Source organism: Podarcis liolepis (assembly GCF_965112155.1).
Source record: "Podarcis liolepis genome assembly, chromosome: 8".
NCBI classification, from domain to species: Eukaryota; Metazoa; Chordata; class Lepidosauria; order Squamata; family Lacertidae; genus Podarcis; species Podarcis liolepis.
In genome coordinates, this window is record NC_139560.1 from 69091931 (window position 1) to 69107732 (window position 15802).

The following is a 15802-nucleotide window of genomic DNA, read 5'->3' on the forward strand; positions in this document are numbered from 1 at the left end:
GGATGCTGGGTTTGGAAGCAAATACAGTGGTACCTCGGGTTACATACGCTTCAGGTTACAGACTCCGCTAACCCAGAAATAGTACCTCGGGTTAAGAACTTAGCTTCAGGATGAGAACAGAAATTGCGCAGCAGCGGCATGGCAGCAGCAGGAGGCTCCATTAGCTAAAGGGGTGCTTCAGGTTAAGAACAGTTTCAGGTTAAGAATGAACCTCCAGAACAAATTAAGTTCTTAACCCGAGGTACCACTGTAGTAAAATCCAGAGTTTCAAAAGATGGTTGCAGAACTTCAATGCTACTGCAGTTAAAATCCCAAGGTCACACAGTTTAGGTTAACTACTCTTGCTGCTTGATGCTTTATAGAAAGTCAGCTCAAAGGATGTGGTACGGAAAAAACAGCTGGCAGTTGATGTTCAAAAAGCAGTACCTGATCCCAGCCGCATTTCTAATTCTTGTTTCCTCGCAAAACGTAACATGCTAAATATGCCTCCTTGCCTGGACTCCTGCCCCTGTTACGTCTTCCAGAAGCCTGGTTTTCTATGCTGCAATTATCTTGAAGGTGTGCCTAATTATTACATTTACAAACTAAAAAGCAAACATATTTAACATGATTGTAATCATAAATACATATAGTGTTTGCAGTCCGTTTTGCACTTGCGTCTTGGTTGTGCCTGAAGCTGGTACACTTTCATCCTATTTATACTATGGGACTTAAATGGTTCAATCCTGTGCATGGTCACTAAGAAAGTGAGAAGTGCACAGGATTGTAGCCTCAAACCACCCGTAAAAACAACCATTCACTCTTGCCTTTTGAATGGCTCTATGGGAAAGAAGCTCACAAAGACGTTTCTCCTGCCCTGCATGCATCTATACTTTGAATTAGGAGTCTCCAAAAATCTAATTCACATCTGCTGAATTGTACAGTTGGAAGGGACCACAAGGGTCATCTAGACCAACCCCCTGCAATGCAGGAACCTTTTGCCCAATGTGGGGCTCAAACCCACGACCCTGAGGTTAAGCGTCTCATGCTCTACCAACTGAGCTCTCCCCTGTATTCCCTTCTGCCTTTAGTGAACAGTTTCAGCAAAGGGCTGCCTCTTATTTCTGAAAACTTTTTGTTAATGCTTCAGTTGAATACGACTTTCACGCCACAACTGAAGTTTCTTCTCTTAAAAAGCAGAGTACTGGTAGGAAGACATCCACACAGCTTGTTAACCATTATCTGCAGCCTTGCAGTTTGTTCCTGACCTGGTTAATTGGAAGCATTATAAAGTGTTATTTCTTCTTCACTGGGTCTTCTTCTGCAATGCTGTCGGAAACAAGAGCACGATCAACTCTGCAAGAGAGCTGAGCTGTGCCATCAAAGACGATCTCCCCGCAAGTTAATTGTAATCAGCTAAGATTTGCAAGAGCTCAACCAGGATTAGGATTGATAAGTGAGGTAAAAAATTGCCTTCCTCAAGTCATCACCCAATTCACCATTCAAGTAGGGAGGTAAGCCTTGAGTGTCAAAAAAAATTTCCCACTCTGAGTTTGTGCACATTACAGATGCTAGCTAGATGATCGGGACCTACCAATTAACATCAAACAGTGGATTGCAGTGATTTACCTTCTTATTTCAGATGGAGATTTCTGTTTTAATTCTGGTAGCTAAGGCTGCAAGCTCATGTGCAATTGCTTTAGAGTGAATCCCGTTGAACTGTGTGCCATTTACTTCTGAGTAAGCAAAGCTGTTGGCATGTTTCAGATGAAAACAGGGGCACTGTTGTGTACTTTGTACCACCACCTCTTCTCCCATCAAGGATCGGGGCCTGATTACAGTGCATTTACGTCTGAGTAAGCATGTATAACACGTGCTTTATGTTTTGCTCTAATTTAGTTTTCTCTAGATTGGACATTTACAATTGGAGGTTACAATTTGTGCTGCTTGATGATTCTGGGCTGTTGTTTCTTGAAATATATAAAAATGTATAGAGGGTTTTTTAATTAAAAACAAAACAAAACCTTAGTGGGGGAAATTAAGTTACAAAAGAAACACTACTATTTTCACCTTTAGGAAACATGCAAAGTTGTGATTTAATTGCATGTAAACATGAAAATATCCAGCCTAGCTGTTTTGTTTTCATTTTTAGCTTGGATCAGAGGTAACAAGTACGATGGCAGTTTGCAAAAAAATAACTTCTTGAAGCCTAAACATACGCATGTTTATTCAAAAAATAAGTCCCACTGAGTTCAGTGGTGTCTGTTTCCCAGTAAGGGTGCTTCGAATTACAGGCTCAGTACGACTTTCTTCCACTGCTTTGGCTAGAACTGCAAATTGCCTTCCTCATTCTATCATAGAAGACATTGAGACATGATGGAAAGATGCCCTGATTCTTTTGAAGAGCTAAGCAACAACAGAATATCCTTCTCTGGGTATTGCTGCTCTGCGGTGCAGGGCGATCATCTATGAATCCCAGCTGGCATCATCTTGATCAGAGCGCAGCATGCGGAACATAACCACCACCAACTTTTTGCTTTAATACCGAGCAGATTTTTATTCCGGGCTGTGCTTGGAATTGCCAAGTGAAAGACAGTGCTTTTGTTGTTGTTTGTCAATAGCAAATCTGTATCCTGGAGTTTCCCTTCCCAAACCATTATACCAGGCTTCCTCAACCTTGGCCCTCCTCCAGACTACAATTCCCATCATCACTGACCACTGGTCCTGCTAGCTAGGGATCATGGGAGTTGTAGGCCAAAAACACCTGGAGGGCCAAGGGGAGTTAGCAGCCCTCACTTGGCCTCTCACACATGTGGGATGGAGAAGGGTGGGATGATTGTATCCAATGATGGCTTTAGCTTAGTGGAAAGAACGTGTTTCTTACTCATTCTCCTTTCTGCTTCATAGCATATCCCGTTCTGTTCCCCCAAGGTCGGGAGCAGCTTTTAAGGAAAAAGGGGAGGAGCTTAAGAGGTGCGAGAGCTTGAAAGGAATGGGTGGGGGGGAATCAGATTCCACAACTTGCAGGCGCCACAAGTGAGCAAGTGGATAGGGTTGGCATAAGTCTGGAATTTCCAGGACATGTCCAGGATTCGAATGACAAAATCGGCAAAATGTCTGGGTTTTTGTCAACAGGACCAGGAAGCTGAACAACTTTCAGGTTCATTCCCCCCCCCCCAAAGCTCAACAACTTTGAGGTTCATCTCCCCTACAAGTCCTTTCCACCAGGCAAAAGCTACCACTGGACACAACTCATTCTATAGCACCTATTTAAAAAAGTGGGTGGAGAGTTTTAATTTTCACCCTCCAACGCAAGGAGTCAGTTTTAACAGAGAGAAATTTAAGGTATCAAAACAGGTGCAGTGATAGCTTATTCAGAAAGTCTGAATGTGTGTGTGTGTGTGTGTGTGCACTACACGGCATAAAGGAACATTGGAAAAGATACAGCACATATTTTATATTGCAAATGAAATCTAATAGCCACTTTCTGACTATAATTAAATATTTCTTCATCTCTCTCTCTCTTGCACACACACATTCTGGCAATGAAGTCTAATTAATCCACAAAATTCCTCCCCGCATTGCCAAGGCAAAGACATTATGAAATGGATTGTTTTGAAACATAGCAAGGCTGGCAAACTTCTGAGCTTGAACAGATGGAAGATGTATATGCTATCAGTGTTTTTGGGGATCGGACAGCAGTCTGCATGAGGCAGTCAGTGTGGTATTGTTGCATCTTTCACACTGATGTTTGGGGTAGCATTCTCATTTATGAACAGCTGGAGTCAGACAACAGTTCTCAAACAGGTTCTCTGATTCCCCATCATGTACACACTTATTTCTCTTGTTCTGTGCTTATTGTTTGATTTTTAAATGTTTTTTTTTCATTGCAAATTTATTAGAGAAAAGGAAAAAGAAAAAGAAAAAAGAAGCAACAAACCTATCGGCTCACGTTAACAATACAATCAACATCGAAACATCCATTTAATACAGATTCATATATGCCATCCAAATGTCCAAAGAGATATCTAAATTAATTTGGTGTTTATAAAGGGACGCGGGTGGTGCTGTGGGTAAAACCTCAGCGCCTAGGACTTGCCGATCGCATGGACGGCGGTTCGAATCCCCGCAGCGGGGTGCGCTCCCGTCGTTCGGTCCCAGCGCCTGCCAACCTAGCAGTTCGAAAGCACCCCCGGGTGCAAGTAGATAAATAGGGACCGCTTACCAGCGGGAAGGTAAACGGCATTCCGTGTGCTGTGCTGGCTTGCCAAATGCAGCTTGTCACGCTGGCCACGTGACCCGGAAGTGTCTGCGGACAGCGCTGGCTCCCGGCCTCTTAAGTGAGATGGGCGCACAACCCTAGAGTCTGTCAAGACTGGCCCGTATGGGCAGGGGTACCTTTAAAGTATGCTCAAATGTAATACTAGATGCTGAGCATTTGTCCTTCCAGGCTCCAAGTGTAAGTCTCTAAGCGAACACAAGGGCTTGTAAAATCCATGTGTGTTGTCCCATGGACACCTTAGTCAAACAAGTTTGGCAGAGGTTTAAAAGGCTACCAGTTACAGGTTAAATTCCCCACTCTGATTCGTAACTGGATCATCCTTTCCAAGCTTCCTTGAAGAACTTTTAGAGAACATTTGTGATTTCTCCTAAACTTAGAAAGACCCAGCTAGGCCTCCTGGGAACACTGCGGGTGTATTTCCACATCCTTGCAACTTGGTACATTTGGGAAAGTGGAGGGAGGAAACTGTCAGCAGAAAAGACTCATGAGAGCTGAGGTCTCATCTTAAATTCCCACCGTCCATATCAGCAACGGAGGCTTTAATCATTCAGAGGAATCCTCCCAAGGACTTTGATTTAAATATGGTAATTGGCAAGACCGCGAGGAGAAAATTTCTTGGAAGAAATAAAGCTCTGGGACTCCCTTTGACATTGCAGGTTCTGAGCTGGTGCAGAAGTCTTCATTGCAGATAAGAACCCTGGGCTTTCAGAGGTCATCTCTGATGCTTGCTCTCTCCCACCCGTTCCCAGTCTTGCCAGCTAGTTTGGGGGCTTGAGAAGGGAACTTTTAAAGCAGGCTGGGCTGACAGTGCAGAGGGCTGTCACTGAGCCATTATGAGCCAACATCAGGAGGTTTGATGGATGCTTAGCTTAATGCTTCAGAGAGTAGGGGTTTCAGATTGGGAAGTTCATATCCTGAACAAATCATTCTCTATATCTGCTGCAATCACTGTGTGCTACAAAGCCTGTGGGAAAAATCAGAGGTGATAATGGGATGAGAGTGCACACCATGTGGACCATTATGGTACACCATGCCTCTTTCAAATCAACCTTCAACTCTCAGAAAATCCAACTAATTATTCCGTAGAAGGAACATTGGAGTGTTTGCAGTGAAGGCCCCGATACACCACACACTCATACCTTTCATTTTATTCTTAAGAGATCATCTGTTATGTACTGAAGTTCTCACCCTGCGCCAGCAGGGGGATACTGTAGATAGTTCAGGTCCACATATGCAAATAAGGGATCGAACGTGACATTCAGTGATTGGATAGTTACAGAAAGTTGTTACAGTTACGTTGTACTGGAGCTCTATATAAGCAGGCTGGCTGAACCCTTCAGTTCAGTTCTGGTCTGCCCTGTCCATCATGTCTTGGAGCACCATCAAAAGACTGGTACCCCGAGTGTCTAAAAGACAACTCGACTCTCACCGCGTACACCTGAGAGACTACCAGGGAAACGACATTCCCGTGGTAGGCTGAACCCTTCAGTTCAGTTCTGTTCTGACCTGTGAATAAACAAGAGCTGTTTGGAGAATCGCTGTGTCGTCTGATATGTTCACCCACAACTTAACATCATCCCTATAGTATGCCATGCTCCAATGTTGGGGGAAGTTGTGACTAGAGAAGTACTGGTCAAATTGTACTTCATGGTAATTCCTTCTTGCTCCTGCGGGCCTGAGGATCTCCTGAAAGAGAAGAAGGAAACGATTCCTTCTTCAGGCAGGAAACAAAAATAGTTTCCAAGGGAAGCTCTCTGGAGGAGGAGAAAATCAGTTGTGTAGGATGATCTTAGGGACAAAAAGGAATCTGCAGCAAAGCACACTGAGATGCAGTCAGCCAGTATGGCCATATGAAAGAACACCTGTATTAATCTATTTGCCATGAAACAAAAATGCTATCTAAAATAGCATTTGGGCAGGTGTTTTTTGTTTGTTTTTAATACCTACTGCTTAGAAAGGTCAAAGCAATGCATTACTGGACATAGGTGACTTTAATAACCAGTAGTCAAGTGAGCAGGAAGTGCCTGTTTTTTGTGTTATGTCACTCTATGTTAAGATTCCGTCACCTGAACTCAAAGGGTTTTCTGGAGTGGGAATTGATAGGGTCACAATGGAAGGGCTGCTATATGGAAGCTCAAAAACATGGAACAATCTGACTGTACTGTGTACTACCTTAGATTGCTACCTCTTCGTAATTTTTATTCACATTTCAGGTAGAGGAATTATGAACTGAGTTTGTCCATATATATTTGTAAAAATAAAATCGTCCAGACAAACTTTTATCAACCCAGTTTGTTTGTTTTTAAGTGCACTATCCAGCTACTTTTAACTCCTAGTGTTTTTACTCTGATGTGTTTGCTTACTTTCCCTGCTGAAACCCCTGGGTCAGAGAAAAGCTCCGTAATTTGTATTTTACAAATGAATGGACTGCTTAATCACAAGACTCTCTAAGGCATATATGAAATAAAATCACCAATAAAACACAGCTCAAATCCACAAAACTGTTAAAATATACCTGCATAATTATCAATGCAGATAAAAATCAGTAAAACTTTTAAAAACAAATATTGGATAACTGAATTATGCAGTCTGGTAAGCTTGCTGAAAATAAATAATAAAGCAGTTTAATTTTGGCAGAATCTTGTCCTATTATGCTTGATGAAGAAAAAACACTTCTGGGATCAACAAGCAGTCATGCTTATTTTATTTATTTATTTAATTAAAATTTCTGCAGCACTTGATTGCAAAAAACAATCAAACAAACAAACAAACCCCTGACAGTGGCTTATTACTGTGTTTTGGAAGTCTTCCTCTGCAAACAAGTATACTTTATATTAAAACTGCATTTCCATACTTAGTCAATTAATTGGTTAGATCAATCAATTTTTTATTTTTTTTTATCAAATTTTTTATTGCGTTCCTTTTCATAGGTTCACAAATTAGTTTACATAGCAACATACAAGAAACATTTTTTTTATATATAAAGAAAAATAAAAAAAAAATAGAAAAGTTGAATATGTTACACATCATCTTTCATAAATTTACTTTCTTTTGGACCTCCCCACATCTTCCCAACATTGCATTCATTGTTCTAACCTGGTCAGCAATTTGTTACCTTGTTTCACCACTTATTGTATCTTTGACTTTATTATGTTACCAATTTCAAAAGTTTGTAGTTTACTTTTGATACCTTCACAATAAACATAATATATTGTTTCAAGTTTGTTTCCTTTTCTTTTTTATCTGAACTTACTTTATCATTTGCTTAAAATAGGTTGCGGAAGCGTGACGTTTCCTAATCATGCAGAATCTTAACATTCAAATAACTTATAATATTTTTGCAAATAATCCTTGAATTTTTTCCAGTCCTCCTCTATTGTTTCTTCGGTCAGATCTCGAATTCTGCCAGTCATTTCTGCCAACTCCATGTAGTCCAACAACTGTGTCTGCCAGTCCTCCAGTGTGGGTAAATCTGGTGTCTTCCAGTACTTTGCGATAAGAATCCTTGCTGCTGTTGTCGCATACATAAACAGAGTTCTGTCCTTCTTTGGCACCTTCCGGTCCACCATGCCCAGCAGAAAGGCCTCTGGTTTCTTAAGAAAGGTATATTTAAATACCTTTTTCAACTCGTTGTATATCATTTCCCAGAAGGCCTTTACTTTCGGGCAGGTCCACCAGAGGTGAAAGAATGTCCCTTCTGCCTCCTTACATTTCCAACACTTATTATCAGACAGGTGGTATATTTTAGCCAACTTAACTGGGGTCATGTACCACCGGTATACCATTTTCATAATGTTCTCTTTCAAGGCACTACATGCCGTGAATTTCATACCGGTGTTCCATAACCTTTCCCAGTCCGCGGACATAATGTTATGTCCTACATCCTGTGCCCATTTTATCATAGCAGATTTAACTGTCTCATCCTGTGTATTCCATTTAAGCAGCAAGTTATACATTCTCGAAAGTACCTTAGTTTTGGGTTCTAGTAACTCCGTCTCTAGTTTCGATTTCTCCACCTGGAAACCAACTTTTTTATCCATTTTAAAAACCTCTTGCATTTGAGCATAATGTAGCCAGTCTCGCACCTTGTTTTTTAATTTGTCTTGGCTTTGGAGCTTCCAGTTGTCTCCAACTCTTTCAATTAATTCCCAATATTTTGGCCAGTAGGCCTCCATATTGGGCCTTTTTTTAGAAACCTTGGCTTCCACTGGTGATAACCACCTCGGGGTTTTACTTTCTAGTAAATCCTTGTACTTCATCCATACAGCAAAGATTGATTTTCTGACAATATGGTTTTTGAACAATTTATGAACCTTTGCCTTGTCATACCACAAGTATGCATGCCAACCATAAACATTGTCAAACCCTTCCAGGTCTAGGACATCAGTGTTTTCCAACAAGAACCAATCCTTCAACCAGCAGAAGGCTGCAGCTTCATAGTACAACCTTAAATCCGGCAGGGCAAACCCCCCTCTTTCTTTTGAGTCAGTTAGTATTTTAAATTTTATTCGGGGCTTTTTGCCCTGCCAGACAAACTTAGATATATCCTTCTGCCACTTTCCGAAACATTCCATTCTGTCCACGACCTGTAGGGTTTGAAATAAAAATAACATTTTTGGCAAAACACACATCTTTATAGCTGCGATTCGGCCTGACAAGGTAAGTTTCAATCTTGACCAGATCAATCAATTTTTTAAAACAACCTTTTATTTGGCATACAAGTTGCCCCTGATTAATTCACCAACATTATAAAATAACAGTAATTATTATTTTTAATAGCAACACTTATGAACATTACAGAAGGCAAGCAACACCCATAGGAGGATGTGTCTCCTCTAAGCTGGTTGTCGATGCACAACATGAAACATCGTTTTTTGTTTTAAAAAGCACCTTACTCATCAGAAAATTCGTGCAAATTTGATCAACTAAAAATGCATATAATCGGAAAGCTACGAATTCTTTAACCAAGTGTCAACTCCAAACAAGAGAGACAGAGGGAAAACTCTTTATCCTAATAAGGATAAGTTGTTTTGTGGAAACGCAATGCATTATGTTATACGCACTCCTGAAGGCTGAAATTGCTGCATAGACAAATAATAATTTCCGAATAACTAAAATTGCTGTGTAGGGAAACGATGAGCTGACTAATCTTCCAAACCTGCATTGAACAACTAGGATGATGTGACTATGTAGCTGCCACAAGTCATGATAAATGTCCTTTTGGTGTCCTCATCATTTTGCTCTACTGATGCAAGGAAGACCCAGGATGTCCTCAATTTGCCAGGTGGAGCGATAGCAAGGCAGCATCACTATCTATGGAGTGTTAAGAAACTGCTGGAATAGTTTTTGCTACTTTCCAGGAGTTGTGACGCTATAGATTCAATGTTCCCTTATTCTAGGGAACCGAATAAATATAAAAGAATCTGTGAGTGCTGTCATTGTCTACAGCAAGGCATGGTGCCTGAGGAGTAGGTGGGACGGCTATGTTGAAAGTGAAGTTTTATCAACCTCCAGCATGACCTCATGGCCACACCATTCAATATTGTCTATCAGTGCACAACGTTTTCCCCCACATTCTCTGTGTGTCTCAATTTTAAAAAGTACACTGGCAAACAAAACTGATTTCAGATTGGCTAATATGTAGTATTTCAGTCAAAAATTCATGGGGGTGGGGGGGTTATTGGGGGGAGGGGGTTGCCAGAAAGATTTAGACTAGAAAAAGGCCATGATTCAGCAGAATTCAAACCACTGTTAAGTCTCACCGATTTTTCCATTGAATACGATATTCTTAACATTTGCTGAACTGTGCTTGATTAAATCAACAACAAATCAAAATGACCAATGCTTACAATTTTATTGCAGCCTTTTTAGGAGTTATGAAACTTGCTGTCCTATACGATCAAATGTAGCTGCCCTGATCAACATTTTCTCTCTGAAGAATGCTGTGTGTGTGTGTGTGTGTGTGTGTGCGTGTGTGTGTGTGTGTGATGGGGATGGGGGAGGTCCGAATGGTTTTTAGGGAAGCGAAGCTAAATACCTTGGCCAGGGCCATATAGGAAGACTACGCCAAGAGCAAATGATTGCCACCCAGATATCCAGTTTCAAATTAAAAGCCCAACTTTTACTTCCCTTCTTGACAGGTACAGAAATACACACACACATACACTTCTCAATGAGAGCGAGGGAATGCCTTGATAAAAAAGCTTTCAAAAACCAAGCATTACTGTAATTTACCAAATAACAATGCACATTTCTTTCCCTCCAGTCTGCTTATTTGAATCACAATTATGATACTTTCCAGTGTACTATTCAGTATTCAAAGGGGAAGGGGTTTCTAAAATGCACTGGTAATCTGCTTAAACCTATTTGTTAGGTAAATGAGGTAGACAGCCGCTGAGTTAAAAACTGTATTTTTGAAACAACCATACATTTCAGAGTGAGTCACTTCTCTGTCCTTCGGGACCATACTCCGACTTCATTCAGATTGGGATACCAGGGCCAAAACCAACGATGCAAGGAACATTGCTTATGCCAGTTTTCCTTCTCTCCCCCCCCCAAAAAAATACCATCCAAAGTTGATAACCAATGTCTATAAAGCGAAAGACAACTACCACACTCACTCAGCAGAAAAGACTGATTTGCTAGGACATAGTTTATGAAATGAGTCGGGTGAATTGATATGCACACTCAACGTATACACGGTGACGGATAAGCGATAGGAATGGTAGCTACAGCAAAAGGAATTACAATCCCATCCAAAACTGTATGTCCAATTCTGGAGCATTCTGACCAAATGATTATTGAAACCAAAATCGTTTAGAAACATCAGGAGAAGCACAGCAGCTTAAAAAGGCACATGGAGAAAACTTCTGTAAACTAACAGGAACCATAAGACAACATGCAAAGGAAATTAGCATTTTTTCTTCTTGCACAATTTCAGAGCAGGCCAAGGAGTAAACTGCATTACTGACGCAAACATAAATTAAGCAACTGAACCCATAGTTTGGATGAATTCATAAATTTATGCTTTCATCCTGGAGGTACTCCTTCTTGACCTGTGTTTATTGAGTGCTTCCCTCTTGTTGTACTATATATAATTTCAGGAGATCAATATAGGAATTACAGCAATCCTTATGCAATGTGAAGAAGATCCATAGCTGGGCCTGAAACCATTTCTCTATATAGCACCAACTTGATTTATACTGCCCCTCTCTAAAGACTTACTGGAAGGTGGAATGAAAGTGCATGAGATTTGTGTATTACAAATGGGCTTGCAGTGTTAACATGATGCCATGGGCATTAGAAATGTTTTCAGTTTTGTTAATTTCACACATTTCTAGATGAAATGCAGAAATAATGCTGTACTCATAATAATCTTTAATTTGGGAGTTGGGTCCCCCCCCCAAAAAAAGCACAATGTATCAATGTCAGACGGTCATTCAAATAGCAAAAGAGTAAAATATTCCAGCAAAGGATGAATCACAATAGTTAAATGTAACAACTGTACAAGTTCTCCGCACATAAAAGCGGCCCATTTATCATGTCACATAGAGAGCTGGACTTTATTATCTTTTCAAATCCCAGATCAAACAAGTTAACTGGAGTGTGGGTGGCGAGGAAGAGAATCTTCCCTGAAAACAGTTTCCACTCAAAAATATATATATATAAAAGAATATGATGAAGCAAAACACATGTCTCAAAAGAAGGAAACACTTTGAAGGGGAATCACTAATCTCAGTGAGACATTATGAGAAGTAGAAATACAACCTGGTTAACAGAACTTGTCTGTGAAAAGCTTCCAGCAAGTTTCGAAAAGTAGTTTACTAATGTTCAGCAGAGGGAGATGGAGAGAGAGAGAACCATTTTATTCAATGCAAGTTACCAAATGCATTATGCTTTATTGTCAAAGCCTGCAGAAATACTAAACATCTTTTTCACTGGCGACGACTTTCACTGGGAATCTGACATAGGAGTGAGGAGGTGGATGCTGAGAAGTGCAGATTTTTAACAGAGAATGATGCAGGTTTAAACTTCTCCATTGCTCTCACTTTTCAATGGCAAGCTATAGATATAATCTTTGATGGCTAGCCTTGAGATACGAGATAACAGGAAACTGGTGTGAAAACCGCTATAACGAAAAAAACTAGCAAGTCCCTAGAGGGTTCACCAGCTTTCAAGAGCCTCGAATGGCTGCACAGGATAACTGCAGGGAGCCACCATCAGACTGAATCATTTCCACTTGCCTTTAAGACATTCTTTCCCCACTGCCTCTGACTGTTATTTCTGAGTAACCAGTTAGTTTTGGGTCGCAAATCACTTGAAATTTGGGCCAAAGGACTCTCAGTGCAATTTAAAACCAAGAAGCAGATAAGTGCTAGAGCTTGCCTGATGATATCAGGATAAAGAGACTTGGTCCTGCAGTTATTTATTAGGACAGTGGACTGGAGTTGCTTATACGAGCCAATTCAATCAGATGCTCTCACTGTGGCAGCCCGATGGAAATCTATGTTTGTATCGGGGTGAAAGAATCTGTTTGATCTCATCCCACCAGACGCACCCTCCTTCCCAACTGAACGTTATCGACTCATTCAACCCCCTCCCCCCTTAAGGGGGGGGGAGAGAAAGAGTGATCTGTAAAACATCACTCTTTAGGGAGGGGCTGCTAATCGAATGTATGGAGCCCTTAAAGTTCCATGCAAACACTTTCTGGCAGAAACCATGTACGCTGTTGAAATTCTATCCCACGAATCAAGCCTTTGTCATGACCGGAGGAAGAATATGCATATATGTCTCTGGTGAACCCAGAAATGTACATTCCAGCCAATCCTTTCCCGGTACACATTGTCTCATATGCCTCTAAGAAAAAAAAAAGCAGAAGCAATGCCAAGACTCCGTATGTACACACACACACACACACACACACACACACCGCATAAATACTTAACTATGAGAGTACCCCTAATTTGGTCCTGCATCAACATCTGGCATCCCTTGTGCGCACACAAGATCTCCGTATAAAAGCTGAGCACACAGCTCTGCACACAACTTCCAAAGCAGTAATCATGAACGGCATAGTTACTCATGTGCACAGTTTCGTCTGAGTACGCAGTGAATGGAGCACACACGCATAGCAGTTTCCGTTAAGGGTGCGCTATTCGCACAAGAACTGCACGAAGACTCCCCCCCCTCAAACAAATGAATTGCCCTTACTCTCTTGGATCAGGCTGAAGAAGAGCACGCCCCCCCCCCGCCCCGTGCTCCGTTAAGATCTTGTGATAAGAAAACTTTAAATCATAGGTGTCATAAAGAGACATCTCCTGTTCCCTTTCTGGTTAAAGGTAACAGATGTGCTGCTGGGATGAGTGCAATTTAAGCCATTAAACTTCTTGATCCCTGAATGTCACCAGGGGGGACCATATAGATGAACATCCAGTTGCACTTACAAAGCACTGCATTTAACTCTCCATAAAATATGGATTTTATTGCAGCACTGTCAAGACCTCATTCCACAACCGCTGACCTCTATGCCCAGATGCAAACCTTTAAATCAAAAACGCTATACGCAGGAATGCTTGGGGGTGAGGTTATGCACACACACACGCACATGCACAATGCATACATGCAACGTGTTTCAATACATATAGTTTTGCCAGAAACGTGTTTCACCCTGTGATTGAATTTTCTATAGGTGCTCAACTTCAGCATCCCACGTTCATTCACCTTGCACACTGCCTCTTCTTCAGGCGCAAAGCATTCCATGCTTTACCAGGTTTCTGTGCCATCTGCAGCAACTCTCCCTGCTCTCCCGACTTTTCCTCAAGGAAAGACCTCGTTCCAACTGTGTACGTTCTCTAGATCAGTATTCCGACCCCCCTCCCTCTCCTCGAGGCTTTCCTTCTGCCTTATGAGATCCATATCAAATCCAAAGAGAAGGCTATCATTATTATTCTTGGGATTTCTCCGCTTCGTAGCGAGAGGCGCGTGTGATTTTGTGTGTGTCGGGGGGAGGTGTTTCAGGGTGTCCAAAGGGCTTCCTAGTGGCATCAACAGAAGGCGCCCCGTTCTTTACCTTGCCTAAACGAGCAGCAAAGATGCTGCTCCTATCAAGCACTTCAGTTGCTCGCATCCACTTAGCATCCCATCCATGCGCAAAAAAGAGGAAGAGAAATGACAAGAACTCCCATCCCCAGCTCAAAAGAGCGCATCGCCGTCCATGTGCCGCCACACTGGCATGGTGCTCCCATAGTAACGGACCTGCCAACTTTTCGTGTGTGTGTGTGTGTGTGCAAATAACAGGGTTTCATTAGCATTTGCAGCAGACCAAACAAGAAGAGAGGTGGAGGGGTATTGGGGGGGGGGGGAGGAGAGAAGCGGCAAACCAACCGACCCACCGAACCAAGAAAAACACGGGAAGCGTAGAAGCCAACTCCTAGGAGCCGAGGTCCCTTCAATAAAATATTTGACCCCCCAGCCCCCCCCCAAAGTTGATAGGCAAAAAGATGGGTGCCCCATCTTGTGATCGATTATGCAGTAAGGGCTTACCTTCCCCGCCCCCCCCCCGCGATGTTTTATTCAAGTTGGCACCGCTTGCCTAGAACGTAGAGTCGGAAGGATCATCTAGTCTAACCCTCCCCGCAATACCTTTGGCCCCCGCGCGGGACTCGAACCCTCGACCCTGAAGAGTCTCACGCTCTGAGCTCTCCCGAACCGGCGACGGAAGAAGAGGAAGAAGAAGACAGAAGAAGAAGAAACCACCGGTTCCTTACCGGCTCAGTAGAAAAGGCGAAAGGGATGCGCCAAGTTGTTCGCCGGCGCCGAGTCGAGTCGGGAAGCGACGCAGCGGGCGGCTTCGGGGGCCACGGCGCCGCTTCTCCGTCCGCCTTCCGCCGCCGAAGCTACTTGCGCGGCACCGAAGCTCCCTCTCATCACTTCCAAACTCCGGCGTGGAGGAAGGCGAGGCAGCCGGAGGGCAGCTCTCCCTCGGCGGACTCGGTCCCTAAGGCAGCGTCCCGGAGTCCTTGGAGGAAATGGAAACTAGCCAGGAAAGATGTAGAAACAGAAACACACAGACAACACACAAACACACACAGCCCTGCCGGCTTTTTTTCTTTTAACCTCACAGAACACACACGCGCGCACGCCAACGGTGCGCCCTGCTCTTAATGCGGCGCCTCGGGAGCCGGAGCCGCAGCTCTGCGGACGGGGAGGTGAAGGGCTGAGGAGCAGCGAAGGCGCCTCTTGCAGGCATCCAGCGATTCGCGAGTGAATGGGGTGGGAGGTGCGAGGAGGAGAAGGAGGAGGCCTTTCTGGAAGACGCCCGCCTCCCCTCCTTTGCCGCCGCCGCCGCCGCCTCCTCGCGTGGCAGAGAAAGGCGCGCTCTTCTTGGGAAGTCTTGCGGCCAAGCCCTCAGGAGTTTGAGGAATGAAAGGCAAGGAGCCGGTGAGGGGGTGAGACAGTGGGGTGAGGTAGTTTCATGACCTGCAAGGGGGAGGGTGAATCTCTAATGCGGGACCCCACTCTTGCAGAAGGTGGGGTCTCCAG

The 15802-nt window shown here is 43.0% G+C and overlaps 1 protein-coding gene across 1 annotated transcript in view; it reads right to left on the reverse strand.

Moving 5' to 3' along the window:
* Positions 1-15520, reverse strand: part of CDH6 (cadherin 6) — a 166355-nt gene extending 150835 nt beyond the window's left edge. The window contains exon 1 of the mRNA XM_083519280.1: positions 15028-15520. The gene's annotated coding sequence lies outside the window, so the exon portion shown is untranslated. The remainder of the gene's footprint in view (positions 1-15027) is intronic.
* Between the last annotated feature and the right edge of the window lie 282 nt (positions 15521-15802).